Source organism: Manis pentadactyla, chromosome 11, assembly GCF_030020395.1.
Source record: "Manis pentadactyla isolate mManPen7 chromosome 11, mManPen7.hap1, whole genome shotgun sequence".
Taxonomy (NCBI): Eukaryota; Metazoa; Chordata; class Mammalia; order Pholidota; family Manidae; genus Manis; species Manis pentadactyla.
The window spans coordinates 34,943,503-34,959,871 of record NC_080029.1 but is presented as its reverse complement, the minus strand read 5'-3'; positions in this window follow the sequence as shown (position 1 = coordinate 34,959,871).

Genomic DNA, 16,369 nt, shown 5'->3' with positions numbered 1-16,369 from the left:
TAAGAAGACAAAATTGCCCAGGAAGAAAATCCCCAGCAGAGAGACAGATTGTCAATGGCCTTTAGGACTGTGGTGCCTGATATCAAGTTCAAAGTTATTTGCTGGGCTGCGTGATCCTGGGAGAGGGCAATAGCTCCAGAGGAGACAGGAGTCATGATGGAGGGAGGAGGTCATTGTGTGAGCAAGACCGGTTATAAAAACAGTCTTCTACAGGTAAGATTCCTCAAGGGAGGAACAACCTAAGACAGGCACAGTCGCAGGGGGCCATCTGGTGAGAAAATGGGGAGCAGCAGAGGTGAGGCTTAGAACCTCCCCCCTCATGTTCTGAGAGAAATCTTCTGCATACATGGATGTTTATTGCCCTCGTCTAGCTTGGATTAACACATAGTCTACAGGCACACACCTGATCATCTACATTTGCTCTCTTACAACACTAAACTCTGTTTTCTACCTTTATCTCGTATCTACCTACCACTTCAGCATTTTATTAAAAATAATAATAATAGAGAAATGTGGTATCCACATATAAATTAAGTTTAAAAATCAAATGAGTATTCATATTTGAACTGACTGTTTAGAGTTCATAATGCATGAGCAAAACCGAAAGCTTCTGTGATGACTGCCCTTGCACTGTTCACCATGTAACTTATTCACTATGTAAGAATTTGTACTCCATGTAAGAATTTGTTCGTTATGCATCAGAAGATTGGAGACTGACGAAAATTAGGCTTGGGGTGGATTAATGATTGTGCATTGAGTATTGACCCCCCTATACAGAAATTTATTGTTGTTAACAACTATTTGATCAATAAATATGAGAGATGCCCTCACAAAATATATATATATATAAACACACTTCCAATTGTAAAATAAATAAGTAACCGGGATGTAATGTATAGCATAAGGAATATAGTCAAAATATTGTAACAACTTGGTATGGTGATAGCTGGTACCTAGAATTATCATGTATATAAATGTTGAATCACTGTGTTGTACACCTGAAACTAATGTAATGTAATGCTGTTGTCAACTACCCTTCAATAAAAAAAAAAAAAAAAAAAGGAATTTAGCTGGCAAAGCTTTTGTAATTCCATAATTCTTCTAGAAAAAAAGATTTTTTTTTTAAAACAATCATTTGAAAAAGTTAACTTTGGATTTCAGAGATTTTAATTTGATAATTATTACTAAATTATTAATAAATACCCAGGTTCTAAAAAAAAAACAGTCTCCTAAGAAAAGGCATCATCAAGATTGGGAAGGAAGAAGTAAATCTATCTCTATTCACAGACGATATGATCTTGTACATAAAAAATCCTAAGGAGTCCACAATAAAAGTATCAAAACTAATAAAATCTTATACAAGTTTACAAGATACAAGATCAATTTATAAAAGTCAGTTGTATTTCTATACACTATCAATAAATAATCCAAAAGTAAAATTAAGGGAATAATTACATTTTCAATAACATCAAAACAAATAAAATACTTAGAATAAATTTAACAAAAGAAGAGCAAGACTTGCACACCAAAAATAATATACCATCATCAAAAAAAATTAAAGAAGACTTAAATAGGAAGATATCCTTTGTGCTTAGATGGCAGACATAATATTATTAAGATGACAATTTGCCCCAAATTGACCTATAGATTCAACACAATCCCTATAAAAATTCTTATTAGCTTCTTCACAGAAATTGATGAGCCAAAGTTAAAATTGAATTGGAAGTACCAGGGACCCTCAGTAGCCAAAGCAATTTTGAAAAATAACAAAGTTGGAGGGGACTAGTACTTCCTGATTTCAAACCTTTCTCGAAAACCACAGTAATCAAGAAAGTGTGCTACTGACATAAGGAAACACATAAAGAGCAATAGAATTGAGAGACCAGGTAAAATCATATAATTATGGTCAACTGACTTTCAAGAAGGGCAGAGAATTTAATGGGGAAGAGCAACCTTTTCAACAAATGGTACTCAGACATGCAAAAGAATGAATTTGGATTCTATCTCACACCATATATAAAAATTAATTCAAAATGGACCAAAGACCCACATGTAATAGTCAAAAGTATTAAACTCTGAAGAAAACATAGGCACAAAAATTCATGATTAGAGAGGTAAGGCAATGGTTTCTTAGACATGACACCAAAAGAACAAATAACAGGGAAACAGAGAGATTGAATTTCATGAAAATTTTGGTGCTTCAAAAGACAAGATCAAGAAAGTGAAAGACAAATCCACTGAATGGGAGGAAATTTTTGCAAAGTGTGTGTCTGACAAGAGACTTGTAAAAAGACTATATAAAGAACTCTTATAACTCAGAAATAAAAGTCAATCCAATTGAAAAATGGTCAAAAATTCTTGACATTGCTCCAAGGAGGATACACAAATGACCAACAAGAATATGAAAAGATGCCCAATGTCATTAGTCTTTAGGGAAATGAAAATTTAAACCACAATGATATATGCACACTTACTAGGATAGCTATAATCAAAAGATCAACAATCACAATTGCTGAGAAGGATGTGGAGAAATTGGAACCCTCATATATTGCTGGTGGGATGTAAAATGGTACAACCACTTGGAAAACAGTTTGACAGTTCCTCAAAAAGTTAAACACTAAGGTGCAATATGATCTCCTAGGAATGTATTCCATGCCACTCCTAGGAATATATTCAAGAGAACTGATACATATCTCTACAACAAAACTTGTACATGAATGTTGATAGCAGCATTGCTGATTATAAACAAAAAGTAGAAACAACTCAAACCCATCAGTTAATGACAGGATAAACAGAATGTGGTATATCTAACAAGGTGGATATTATTCACCAATGAGAAGGAATAAAGTACTGAGACATGCTACAATACAGAAGAACCTTTAAAATATTATGCTGAGTTAGAGAAGCCAAACACAAAAGGCCACATGCTGTGTGATTTAATTTATATGAAATGTCTAGAATAGGCAAACCTATAGAAACAGAAAGTGAAATGGTGGTTGCTGGGACCTGGGGGAAGCCAGTAATGAAGAGTGACTATTAATGTGTATAACATTTCTTTTTGGACTGATAAAAATGTCCTGGAATTAGATTGTAGTGATACTTGTACAACTTTGTGAATATACTAAAAACCATTGAGTGGTCCATCTTTAAGTGCATGAATGATATAAAATGTGAATTATACTTCAATTTAGTAATATTTTTCAAAAGCCTACTTTTCACTACATACACCCAAAAGAGGGTGGTCCTGAAAAGGAGAGGAACTGTTGGAAATCCCCTCATTCCTAAAGAAAGACCTAAGGAAGAATTTTTTTTAACTCAAGAGAATTAAAGACGGTTTCTAAGGCATTCATATTTGAAATACTGCACCAAAAGCAATTACACTTAATGTGGAAAGTGGCTTCAGACAGTTCTGATTGAAAAAAAAGGAAAAGAGATTTCCAAATGATGTGTTGTGGGCAGATGCTTTTCAGAGTGGTAAGAGTTCAAAGGTGGTAGGAGTTCTCGTACTGCAGAAAAGCCTTCCATCTCATGCAACTAGGCATGTTCTCAGCAAGAGCAGGCTGAGCATATACTCAGGGCCTAAGAGCCCGCCTCAGCTAGAAGTCACCCCAGTAAACTGGATGGGGCATAGCCCCAGGCAGGCCCTGAGATCTGGGCAGAGGGATTACCTGGGCAAGGCTCCCCCTACCCCCACCTCTAGGAACCTGTGCTGGGACTTGTGAAAACATCAGTTTCATTATCTTACCACAGGCATGTGGCCTGGATGCAACTGTGGCAAGCCAATTCCTATGATGTACGAGAAAGTAAGTGCTCCTCCCTGTTCTATCCCCCAACCCCCGAGTTCACAATTCTCTTTTCACTAGACTTATTTTCCAGAATGCTATGTTAAGAATGATTGCTAGTTAGGGAATGCCAACGTTAGCAAAATGCATATTCCCTGGGTTTTGTGTCAACACTAAGGCCAAGCAACTTGATGCCTCTACTTGCCCCTCAATGAAGTAAATGCAGCCCCTAGGGAGATGTTTCCTGCTGACACAGGGATTGCATACATGATAGCTCCCTGGCAGAGAAAAGAATGAAGAACCAGGCAAGTGGGTAGATTTGGCTGGAAACGGGGCTTTTCTGCTCAAGAAAATTTCCCTTACTCTTTCTACCAGGCATAAATTCACTTTTCCCACATGTACTGAGTGAGGGTTATGGCAATTGGCTATCCTCACCTCTGTGTTATTTGTTTTCATCTTATCTCCAACTGATTGAACAGTCCCTGGGCTTGGGGCTGAGAAAGCAGAAAGGGAAGAAACAGAGACCACTGAGGAAGATGTATCTACATGGGGCAAAATGTGTTTCTAAGACCAGTCAGGGCCCCATGGGGCTTAAGACTTCTTTCCTCCTGAAGAGAAGTGTGGACACTGAGGGAGGGAAGAGCTAAAGGCAGATGGCAGCAAAAGCCCTGGCCTGCAGGCAGAGGTGGAGTCCGTGGACACCCTCAGAAAACCCGGGAAGCATCCCCTGGGAAAACCCCAACACTCCCACCCCCTCTCCTGGCCCCTGCCACCCACTCCACTGTATTCCTACACGAGGCCTGGGCTGAAGGCCTCTGTCTTCATACAGGACAAAGTAGGAGGTAGTTAGAGCAAGACCACAGCACCAGAACCCCCCATTTCTGAAAGCCCAGGAGTCGAAGAGGGGTCACCTACTCCTGCCTCATCAGCAGGGAGTAACAACCCTCACCATGGACAGCCCACAGCCCCGGCTTCTAGCTGTAATTCAGCCAGAGAAATGGTGAAGTCCCTATCTCCAGCCTCCTGCTCCCCAGAGGAGAACTTCTCCTCACTATGACAGAAAGATAAGGGTTCTGCCACATAGGTTCCAGGCCCCTGAGTGGGGGCACCTCCCAAAGCACCTTCTGTTAATGTTGTGGCTTTAGCTCCAGTTCTGAGATCAGGTAGTCCCAAGTTCAGATCTCAGCTCTTCTCACAAGCTAAGTGACCTTGAGAAATTTACCTTGTCAAAGTCATCTAAGAGGAATTGTGAAGTTTGGAGCTGAGAGAACTAAGCCAAAGATATAAACTTGAAGGTCGGCCATTATTGGAAGTAATGGAATCTATGGCTTAGGTGAGATTACTCAGAGAGGGTACAGAAGAGTTAGAGGGCTCAAGACTGTCAGCGAAAATTACCAAAACCTTGGAAATGGGCACTAGAGATTGCTGACTTCTGGACCCTCTGGGGATTGCCTGATTCTACAGACCTGGGCACCTTTGATTGTCTTCCTATTGGCCAAGTATTGTACAACTCTCTTAGAGGCTGAAGTTAATTTGTAGAAAAGTAATAGCAAAGCAAATGATTGCTGTCCATAGCTCTGTGATGAAATCTTATCCCAATAGAGATACAATAGATTTTTACCCCATAGAAAAGACCCCAAACATGTTTTCATGTTCTATAGGATGTTGACCAGTTTGCATCTATAAGCAAATCCATTTCAGCATTCCTGAATTATATGTGTCTGTTCCTTAACTTTTTCTTTGACCTGACTTTAACACCTTACTGGTTTCTTAATGAGTTACATAAAATCTTTGATGTGCTCCTTTATATTTGCAGGAGTGTCTTGATTTTATCTTTTTGAAAATGTTCCTTTAGCAGGACCAGGTCCTTGAGGAAGACCAACAGGTGGTGGAGGAACACAATCTTGCAAAAAAAGGAGGGAAGGAAAAAGCAGACACTGGTGCAGAGAGAGAAGAAGGAGTGTCTGGGCACAAAAGTCAAGGTAAGACAAGTTTTTGGAAAACTGGGAGTGAGCAACTAATTCCAATTTTTATCTTACTTGACCACACAACTGTTTCAACACAAAGCCCTCCCTGCTGCTGCTCTGTACCACCAATTCCTTTGTGGAGGAACCTTTTCTAAACCACTCAAAGCACAGGATGTCTTGTTATTCCTGTCTCCTGGGACCAGAGGCCTTCTGGTCTGACATTTACATAATCAAGGGAGCCTTCTCAAGCATTCTTTGTAGAACAAGGAACATTCACTCAAGGTGATTTTCTGTTCCCATCTTGACTAAATCAGTTGGCACTTTTTTAAAAACCCTCAAATTTAACTCTGCCAATGCACCTCTTTAAATAGCACATACATACCATGCTACATGAGCATCCTTAGAAGCTGTCCCCCCACACTCACATCCTTGGAAGACAATCAGCTGGCAAATTTGATCACTCCCTTCAGTTCCTACTCACATATGGAAAAACTGAAAAGAATTAAGCAGCTGTGTCTGAACATGAGTAAGTTGCTCAGCCCCTCACCTCACTCTTACTTTTTATGTCATTTTGGGATCTCCATAAGCACCCCCCTCCTCCCTCTTTTTCCCATACTCTGACCTCTAGGTAGATTGCAGTTACCACAGCAACAATACTCCTCTGTCACTTTCCAACTCCTAGAACCTGAAGAAAACAGGATCAGGACATGGAAAAAACACTGAAATCTAACCAAGGGTTTTTAAAAGCAACACCTCCAGATGTTCTCTAACCTTAAAAAAGCATAAGCCACAGGAAGCATCTTGAAGACGCTCTCATTTTTTTCCATTCCTATCTGTCCAGGTTGAAGGAAGATCCTCCAATTGCCAGCAGGCATCCTTACTTTTCATTTGCTGAGCACCCAATGGAGAGCTCCTCCTCTTGAGTGGGGCGCTCTGCTGCACCACCTGCCTCCCTCTTTCCAGGCGCACCTGCAAATGACACTTCAGCTAACAAGCCTGAAGTTTTCGTGCTCATCAGAAGGGTGCTTAAGAAATTACTCATTTGTCTAGAACTGGAGGCGGCTGCAGTCACTGGCACTCCAGATGGTCCCACTTCTCAGCATTACAGATTCTAGGGTAGGAACCTGACGGCGCAGTAGAGCTCCTGCCCTCTCCACCATCCACCTTCTCGTTTGCTTCCTAAACGAAGATGTCTGGGTGGTCATTTTCAAGCGTTAGAATTCTGGGTACATGAGGGAGCAACCACAGCCCCAGTTCGGATGGCACCCGTGAGTGTTTGCGAGTTAACACCTTCGGTAAATTCCAACAGTTGCCGTTCTTAAACTTTATGAAATGTAAGGTAATTCTACGGAGTAGCCACAAGATGGCAGGCTTCAACCTCCTAAAGGCTCTCCAGCCCTCCCCGTCTCTGCGGCCTGCGGGGTTGGGGGACACTGGAATGACAAGCTGTGGGCAGAGGCGTCTCTTCCATTTACTAATGATCCCAGGCACAGCTTGAGGAGCCTTCAGTTCACTTTCAAGAGCTGATTTATTTGGGCATTCATTTGGTTTAAGAAGAATAATTCCCTAATCATTTGTCAGGTGATGTGCTCTGACATTTGAGCTCCTGCTTTTAGAAGGAAAAAAAAATCTACCGGAAAGATCACAAGAGGAAGTGTACATGTGCAGAATATTCACCTGCGTAGTTAACAGAAAAGCGTTGTTTTCCAGAGGCTCCAGGGAATAAAGAGTTTACCCACTGACAAAATAAATGTAGATATACATTACTGAAACACGTATATACACAAATCAGAAAAGAAAATCATGTTAAACAATAGCTCACAAATACTGTTTCAAGTTCCAACCATAATTATATGTTCACCATTAGTTCTGCCTATTCTCTCTGACTTCTAATGACTCGTCATCTACTCAAAGATGACAAAATAAAGGTGCAAGAATCTGTGTTTTAAGGTGACAGTCACATCCCCCAAAAGCAAAAAACAGAAAATCTGTCCCAACTTGTTTGGAAAAAGAGAATTATGCCCTTGTATCCATGGGGAACCTGCTAGCTGGGGAAGAGGCTGCTGATGAAGGGAGGCCAGGAACATATAAGGACAGGGACCCACACTGGGGACAGTGGTCACACAAACAGAAATAATCTAGGTTCTCTTGGGCAAAATGAGAAGGTAATTTAGTTGCAGCTGGATAAAGAAGATTTCAGAGTAATAAGAATCAGGTAAGGGCAACAGAGAGAGTTAATAGAGCCCATTTTAGACCGCAATAAAGATATAATTTCCTTAGGGCCTTCAGAATAGCAATAGCTTCCAGAGGGCAGTTAGCACGCAGACTTGGCGATTACTCCAGCCCGTCCCGTTCATACAGACATACACACGGGTCCACCCACAAAAGCCAGGGATTAGATTCCACCAGTCCCTTCCCAAACAGTCTTGCACAGTGACCATTAACCCTGCACCCCAGAGGTGGGAAAAGCAATCTGAGAATGCACGCTGCACAGGCCAGGGCTCATAATGCCAGCTGCATTCACCCTCCCTCTGCTTGTGTCTGCCTCTGCAGGGCCAGTGCACTTAGCATATTAAAGAGCATTTATGAACAGTAGGTTAGGAGAGCTCAGGGGAAGAAGAACTGGGTAATGAGTGATGGTTATTAATGACCATTATTATCCTTGTCCTGACCCAAGAACTGTTCCTACAAGAATGTTTACTTAGTATGCAGGACTGGAGCTGAATCAAACAGGAGGGGCTCTGAAACGGCTATTAATTCACCAGTTTTATAGACAGAGGAAATAACTCCATGAAGGGAAGTTCTCTTCTTAAAATTAATACATATAAATGAAAATTTTAGAGCCCCCACGTTCCACCAGAAGAGAAACAGATCGATTCTCCTTGTAGTGAGTCACATAATGGAGGGCGTGAGGGCAAGTTTAACATGAATAAGATATTGATTTCCCCTTGTTACTTGATTCAACTTTATTCCTTTTGTATTGCCAAAAGCCTTGGTGACAACGCAGGCAGTGGTCTGGAGGCAATTGGGAGCTCTATTTTCTGGTCCTTTATTATTCATTAAGGCTTGTGCCAACAACATCTAAGTGAAAGAGAGGATCTGATTAAAGCCAACAAGTTTGCCTGATCCTTTTTGAACTTAATAAAGAGAATGAACAGGTTACTTCAGAGGTGCTGAGAAAGGGATAGGCAGGCCATTTTCCATATGACTTATGCTATTTTTTGAGGTGTTTTATTAACTTTTTTATTTATCAAAATTTCACAGTTTATGAATACAGTCCTGTTAATATTTCATGTAACACAAAAAGGTTTTGAGGAAAAAGTGAACATTCCCTTTCACATACCTGCCCCCTTCTCCCAGTCCTTACATCTGCTCTAACACTGTTAACACTTAGCTAAATGTCCATCCAGGATTTTCTGTGTATTTGCATCCATATACACATTTGTAGTTTTGTTTTCACAAGAATGTAATCATATGTATTGTTCTAGAACATAATGTATGGTATTAGTTATATTACCAAATATATATCTCCAAAGTCTTGCAGATCTTTTCATGTCAGGATAAAAAGGGCTACCCCATACTGCATAGTATTCCATAAAATGGCTACTCCTCCACTATTTCATCATTTTTCCACTGGTAGGCTTTCAGAATGTCTCCAGTTTCCAATTGCTAAAAGTGATGCCGCAGAGCTCACACACCCTGGCCTTACAAAGGATTCCTTGACATACGCGCAGCCAGATGAGAGGCAAAGTGGTGGTAAGATAGGTTTGGAATGGCAGAGGCATGTTCTGGGACTACTACTTCCCTGCCCTCGTAGTGCATGATACCAGAGGTGGGCTCAGGACACCTGAAAGTTTCCCCCATCCCTACTTGACCCCACATCACTCAAGACAGGTGTGAAGGAGGCTGAGAATGAGCTGGCAGACCTGGCTAAGTCTTACAGTTAAGACAAGGGTATTGAGCCACTAAACTGGTTGGATCCAGTGACCTGATACCTGGGGTGGCATGGGGAGTGAACATTTCAGCAAGAGAGCATTTACAGACGACCCAACAAGAAGAACATCATATCAGCAGAATTCAGAGAGGACAGACCCCTCTGCCTATGGCCACAGCCTGGAGAAAAGGCAGAAAGGGAGAGAAAAATCTGAACTGCCTCAGTATTTATTCAAAAGAGACTGAGTTCAACTGAAGATTTCCAGTTTTGCTTTGAATTGGCAGGATCAAGTTTATCACCATCACTGGAAAAGATTTGATTGTTGTATTATTCTGCTAGGGCTGTGGTAACAAAGCTCAACCAACTGGTGGCTTAAATAATAGAAATTTCCTCTCTCACAATTCTGGAGGTAGATGTCCAAGATCAAGGTGTCAGCAAGATTGCTTCCTTCTGAGGGCCAAGAAAGAGACTTCCAAGCCTCCCCCAGGTTCTGGTGGACTGCTGGCCCTCTTCACATTCCTTGCTTATAGAAACATCACACAGATCTCTGACTTTACCCTCCCTTGGTGAACTCCCTGTCTGTTTGCCTGTGTCCACCTTTCCACTTGTTGTAAGGACACTAGTCACATTGGATTAGAGCCTATTCTTCTGAGCTTATTTTAATTTGATTACCTCTGTATGACTCTATCTCCAAATGAGATCATATTCTTAGGTACTAGGACTTAAAATTCCAACATACCATTTTAGGGGGACAAAAGTCAACCCTTAAAAAGTGTTAAGTTCAGTTAAAGAGAAATAAACTTCTACTTCTGCACACCTGAAGTATGTAGACTGGAATGTGAACACCCCCCAAGAGTATTTCACTTGCATCAAGAAATAGGAAAGCTAATGGACAGGTCTGTCCTTGAAAATGCTTGGCATGTAACCTAGAAAATTGTGTGGGTTTTCACACAAGGTTTTCTCTAAGTTTAGCAGAATTTGCAAGTTATCCCCTGAAAATCCATTGCTTCACCTCTGCAGAGGCAAGATCCTCAAGGCTCCAGGGAGGACCCCGCTGGCCAGCATGGCCACCAGAGAATCAGCCCTGGGAGACAGCAGGATACATTACCCCCCAGTGGGGCCTGCACTGCAGCTGTAGCAGAGGAGAAACCCAAGACCAGCCAACGGGTGCCTGGGCAGAACATAGATGCAAAAGGCTGGGAGCAGGACAGAATCCAGAAGCTCAGGTGGATGGCTCCATTTGACATGCAGACTTCCCATATGCTTCTCAGGATTCACTTTCCTATTCATTCCAGAAGAGCCAAGAGTAGCCTCAGGAAGTGTGCTCCAGGCACCAGCCCTGAGGGGTGGCCTAGGAGCTGTGCCAGCATTTTGAATGGTCAGGTAGAAAGCAGGCAAGATCCATCCCAAACTCAGAGAGAAAGAAACTTGTCAAACCCCAATTCACTCTCAACTAGTCAATATCTGAAATGGGGTCAGCAAATTGCTGCAGCAGATGTTTTGCGGAGCTTCTGAACCTGCCATTGTCTCTTGACAGTTCCTGTAAATCCAGTCAGGGAGCTGGTTGTGGAGCTTGTTCAAGTCTGTTGTTTTCTCATGTATGTCAGAGGCTGACTGCTCCTTGGGGGGGATTTTGTCAGCACAACAGTGGTAGAACTGTTCACTGTGGCCGTACATTCTACCTGAGAGGGGGGCCTAGAAAATCTCTTGTTACCAAAGCAACAAAAACACACAGAGACAGACGCAGGGAGTCGGTGAGTGGCTCACACCTAACTGCTACACTGGTTTACTCTGAAAGCGCAGATTGCATACCGTGTGTATCCCCGCCTGGAAATGCTACAAAAGCAGCCTTAAGTGATGACTGATAGAATGTGGTAAATGAACACCTGGCTCCCTCACTTTGGAAGAACTCAAGATGTCTTTTGTATACTGGCTGTAGAAGTCCCCTGGGGCATGAACTCCACTCATCAAGTGGGTATTTGACAACATCCTTGACAGGCTGCCTCCCTTCCTGTCTCACTTCCCCCTTCCTCTGCTGGAATGCCCGTATCAGGGAAGACCTGGCCGAGGATGACCACTGGCTGAGCTGGATTGTCCCTTTTCACCTTCACAAGCCAAGTCTGAGTACAGATTTGCGGAGGAACCGAGTCTGTTCATCACTGTGTAGGCTGAGGGGAAACCAGCAAAAGCAGAATGGGATGGTAGGTTTCACTGAGAAAGAGAGAATGAATGCAGAGTTGCTATTTTCTCCTCCTATTCCTGCATCAGATCTTAAAATGAGAATTTGTGCCGTTCCCCCAGGTCTTCTCCATTCCCTTTAGGTCCCACCTGCCCATACAGGGAAGTGTCCTGGGCACATGACTGGTTCTCATTGGCTCTCTTTGGATCAGCCTGTCCACAGGCCTCAGGGGTCTCCACGCTCTAGACTCATACATGCCTTCAAAGTCTGCCTTTACTCCCATGGACTATAGCTTCCCTGACTGTGATGGGGACGTAAATTCAATTCAGATGGGTAAGACTATGAAGTATGTGTTACCCTGGCATCAGAGCTGCATTCTCCTGGGATTGAAATAAGGCAGGTACACTGAGCCCTTTTGGACTTCTAGGCCTAGTTCTCAACTGATTCAGGATCCACAGGGTGGATGACATAAATAATTGGGACTTTCAAACACCAACAGTCACCAGATACGCTACCTTCAGGATGGAACAATGGGAGGAGGACCCTTTCCCTTACTGAGTTGGCAGAAGGAGTCTTTCACTGCTTCATTTTGTGGACAAAAGGTCAGATGGGCGACCCAGGAACAAATTGGCAACAGCAGGTGGCAGGAGTCATGCCGCCTAACTCTAGCTACGAACATCTGGCTTCACTCCGACTCATTTAATGAAGATTAGGTCTCCTCTCCTCGAACCAGTTTATCTAGAAAGCAGATCTGCCTGATTTGTGCTACAGGAAAGAGAATCACTCACGTGTCCTTTGCTGGGTCACTTCACCAGTCAGGTCTGCAGAGAACCCGCCTCCTTTCCCCTGCCTTCTTCCCCAGTTCTGCTAGGGCTGGATCTCCATGAGCAAATAAGTTTTCTTCCACCAAGTCTTCTTGTTGATCCTGTGCTATAGCCAGACCCCAGAGTGTCTCAGAACTCAACCCCTTTCTAGTGACATAAATAATCCTAATGCCCCTTTCAGCTTTAGGACCTGTGGTTCTGTGTGCCCAGAATACCCACACATAGAACTTAACACTTCAGTTCCTCAGCCTGGGAGTCATTGCCCTATCCTACCTGGAGGTTGTGTAACTAACTGTAAATAATCCCCTGAAAATCCACTTCAGAGGTAAGACCCTCAAGGCTCCAGGGAAGACCCTACTATCCATCAAGTCCATCAGAGAAGAGGCCCTAGGGTGCAGCAGGGTAACTTGCCATGTGGTGGGTCCTGCACTACGAAGGACAGAGAGCTGTGCCTTGTGTCCTTCAGGCATGGGACAGGGAGGCAGAAGTAGAGGTAGGGGCAAGCACATACTGCCCAGGTGCACTGCACTCCCTCTGGACTTAGCAGAAACTTATTTCTATGAGAAAAATGGGAGGGAGGGGGCAATGTTCCATCACAGTGAGATCATGTGGAACAGCTATTTCTAAGCCCCAGGCACTGGCCTGGAGGTTGATTTGTGTTAACACCACAGGAGTTTAGACAGTCATGGTGGGGGTGGGGCTCACTGTAATGGGATTTGACCAGAAGGATGTTCTCCGTCCTCCTAGGAACTCTTATTCTCTATAAACTTACACTCCATGGAAGCTACCAGGTTTCCCACTGGGGCCCCCCATGAGGGAGGGCCTAAACTAGAGCAGAAAGAACAGAATACCTGGAGCAATACTGAGCTAGCAGAAAAGATACTAACCAATTGTCCCTCCTCTGTGACTTAGGCACAATTCAAATTCAACACAGCAGATGTTTTACCTTTAAGGTATATATCTGAAATGTCATTTATGTTCTCCAGCCCAAATGCCCATTGGCAACATGGGCAAAAAGTGATGTCCCCCCAGACTGGGATCTTTGACTACTTCTGACACCCTTTCCACCAGTTTGGATGTTGAGGACTGACACTATACTTAGAATACCATTGTCTGCCTCCAATGTAGTTTTTTGCTCATATCTCACCTCTGACCAAGAGGTGAGAACCCTGGGCTGGGAGTTAGGATCCCTGAGTTTGGTCTTGGCTCAGCATTGAAAAGCTAGAGATCAAGAGGAAATCTTTCACCTATTCTAAATCCCACTTCTCTATTTCAGAAAATAGATGGATGAACCAGGAAATCTCTATTCCGTCTATCTCCTAAAATATCTCTGCTTTTATTCAATTTAAAGATACACAATGGTTTAATTGCTTGCATGGGGGCATATTCAGGAAGTGTTGGGGGGTGGTGCTGGTAAGTGAGGCAGATGGTTAAGAATAACACCTTTTCAAGATACCATTAAAAAGTAATTTATATTTCAAGACTCCCATTCTGTCTTCTTAGAAAGCTGAAAGAAATTCTTTTATCCAGTTGCCAGACAACCTTTCTTTTGAGGCTTTCATTTCCCTTTTTTAAAAGAAATATAAATCTGGCTTTGGATACCTGGTTAGGAATGAAAGCTGATTTCAGGTATCCCTCAGCAAGGACATGAGTTACGGTTGCTTATCATTAGCTTGACCAAAATTGAAAGAATTTAAGGAAGAGTGCTTTAAGCCAGCTAATGAAGCTAAAAAGGGCTGGTAGATACTGGAGGCTAGAAAAAGCTATAGAAAGGATTGATAATTAAATAGTGCATTGTACTTAGTGATTCTCCGTTTTACAAAAATGTCTTCCCAAATAGTATTTTATGCTCATATTAGCCTTTTGAGTAAGTAGGACAGATGGTCCCTTTTTAACTGATGAACAATTACACCCAAAAGAATAAATGACGTGCCTCAATTTTCGTATCTAAATAATGACAAAGCCCAGGTTGCCAGCCTCTACCTTGAAGACTGACTTCTGGGTGAGCACCTACAGAAGACAAAGGAAGGTTATTTTTTGTCAGTCAGCTTCTCTCAGATCAGCCACCTAAGATGGGCCAGGACAGAGAAAGATGAGGTGGCACGCATGATTAAGCAGTGGAACTGTAGACAGTAAAAGGCAGGGTTGCTTTTGCAGGGACAAGAAGAGTCACTCTTCCCTGTCTCAAGTCTCTGCCCAGCCCTTGGGAAAACAATGTTTCTTAGGCAACCAGGGCACCTTCTCTTGTCAGAATTCAGCACAATGTTTCAGGAGGGAACAGAAAGAAACTCAACCTCTGAGACCCTAAAATTAGGCTACAGCCAAACTCAGCAGAGAGAATTGTTGTTTCCTGTACCTAGCACTATCTTGCCACTCTGTAGAAATGAAGGCCATTTGTCATAATGTAACTTATTTGTTTATATATCTACGTTCCCTTGGCCTGCAACTTCACTGAAGGCAAAGACTGATGAAGGATTCAGATAGTTTTAAATTAGCAGGAAGAAGCCACCTCCATTTAGTCTGCAAGATTCTGCACCTGATTTATTTGGCCAAGAATGCTGAAAGTGCACAAGAACTGAAGTGGGAATCTGGAGGTAGTAATCTTGATATTGCATATCTAACCACACTTAAAGACACATTCTTTCATTTAGGTGTGGCAACTAAAATCATGATGAAAAATTCTCAAGACTTTATCTGTCAAGACCTATTGTTGTCAAGATCAATTGCTACCTGCCAATCTTTTTTACCATCATAAGAATAATAAAAGAATGAAGACTTTAGAAGAAGCTGAGTCATATTATTATATTATTATAATAACTAGTGTTATTCTTAAATGGCATTTCTATCATATAAATTCCAAATACATAAACTAAAACTGTATCTTAAAGAAAAAAATTAACAAATAAATCATTCATTGGTCATTAGAACATTAAGAAAACATGTAACTCATAATAAAAGATACGTAAAAGGGGATGAACAATGTTAAACCACTTGTTATCAAGGATTTAAGTAGTATTTAAGCTTTAAAACATAATCCATGAGTTATATATCACATAAACTTTTAAAATGAGAAGGCATTTTATAAAAACAGAAAGTCATACAATTAATGGTATTATATATTTTAAAAACCAGGAGAAAAAAAGAATGCTGTAAACAGCAGGGCAGCCACCCAAAGCAGAGGCAGACGGAGCCATTCTCAGCAGTATCCCTTCGTTCTAAGTGTCCTGATGCTTCCCAAGCCTGACTCTCTCAGACTTTTCAGATGAGAATCGCATCACTATTCAAGAATGTGTGCAAATAGTTCATGCCTTTGACAGGAGATTGTTAGATGACCACCATTCTTTTGGTTCTTCAGTCAAATGCTGCATCAACCAGGCCACATCCAGAAGCAGGCGTGGGGTGAAGTGGGAGGGCAGGAAGTAAAGCCAAGCATCCAGCTTTTCCTGGACATTAGCCTTGCCTCCAGGTGCCCGGCAGGCATGGCAGTCCATTTCCTTGCCATTTCTCACTCCTCTTCTTCCCCAGTGTCTATATAATGTCTGCTCTGTGGTCTGTACTTCACACCCATTTTCAAATTGACCACCATAGTTGTCTCTTAGCTAGGTTTCTGTCTAACACCCTTTTTGCTCTCATCCCAAGTACACAGACATGAGCTTTGAAGATATTAAGTGACTTGAATGTTG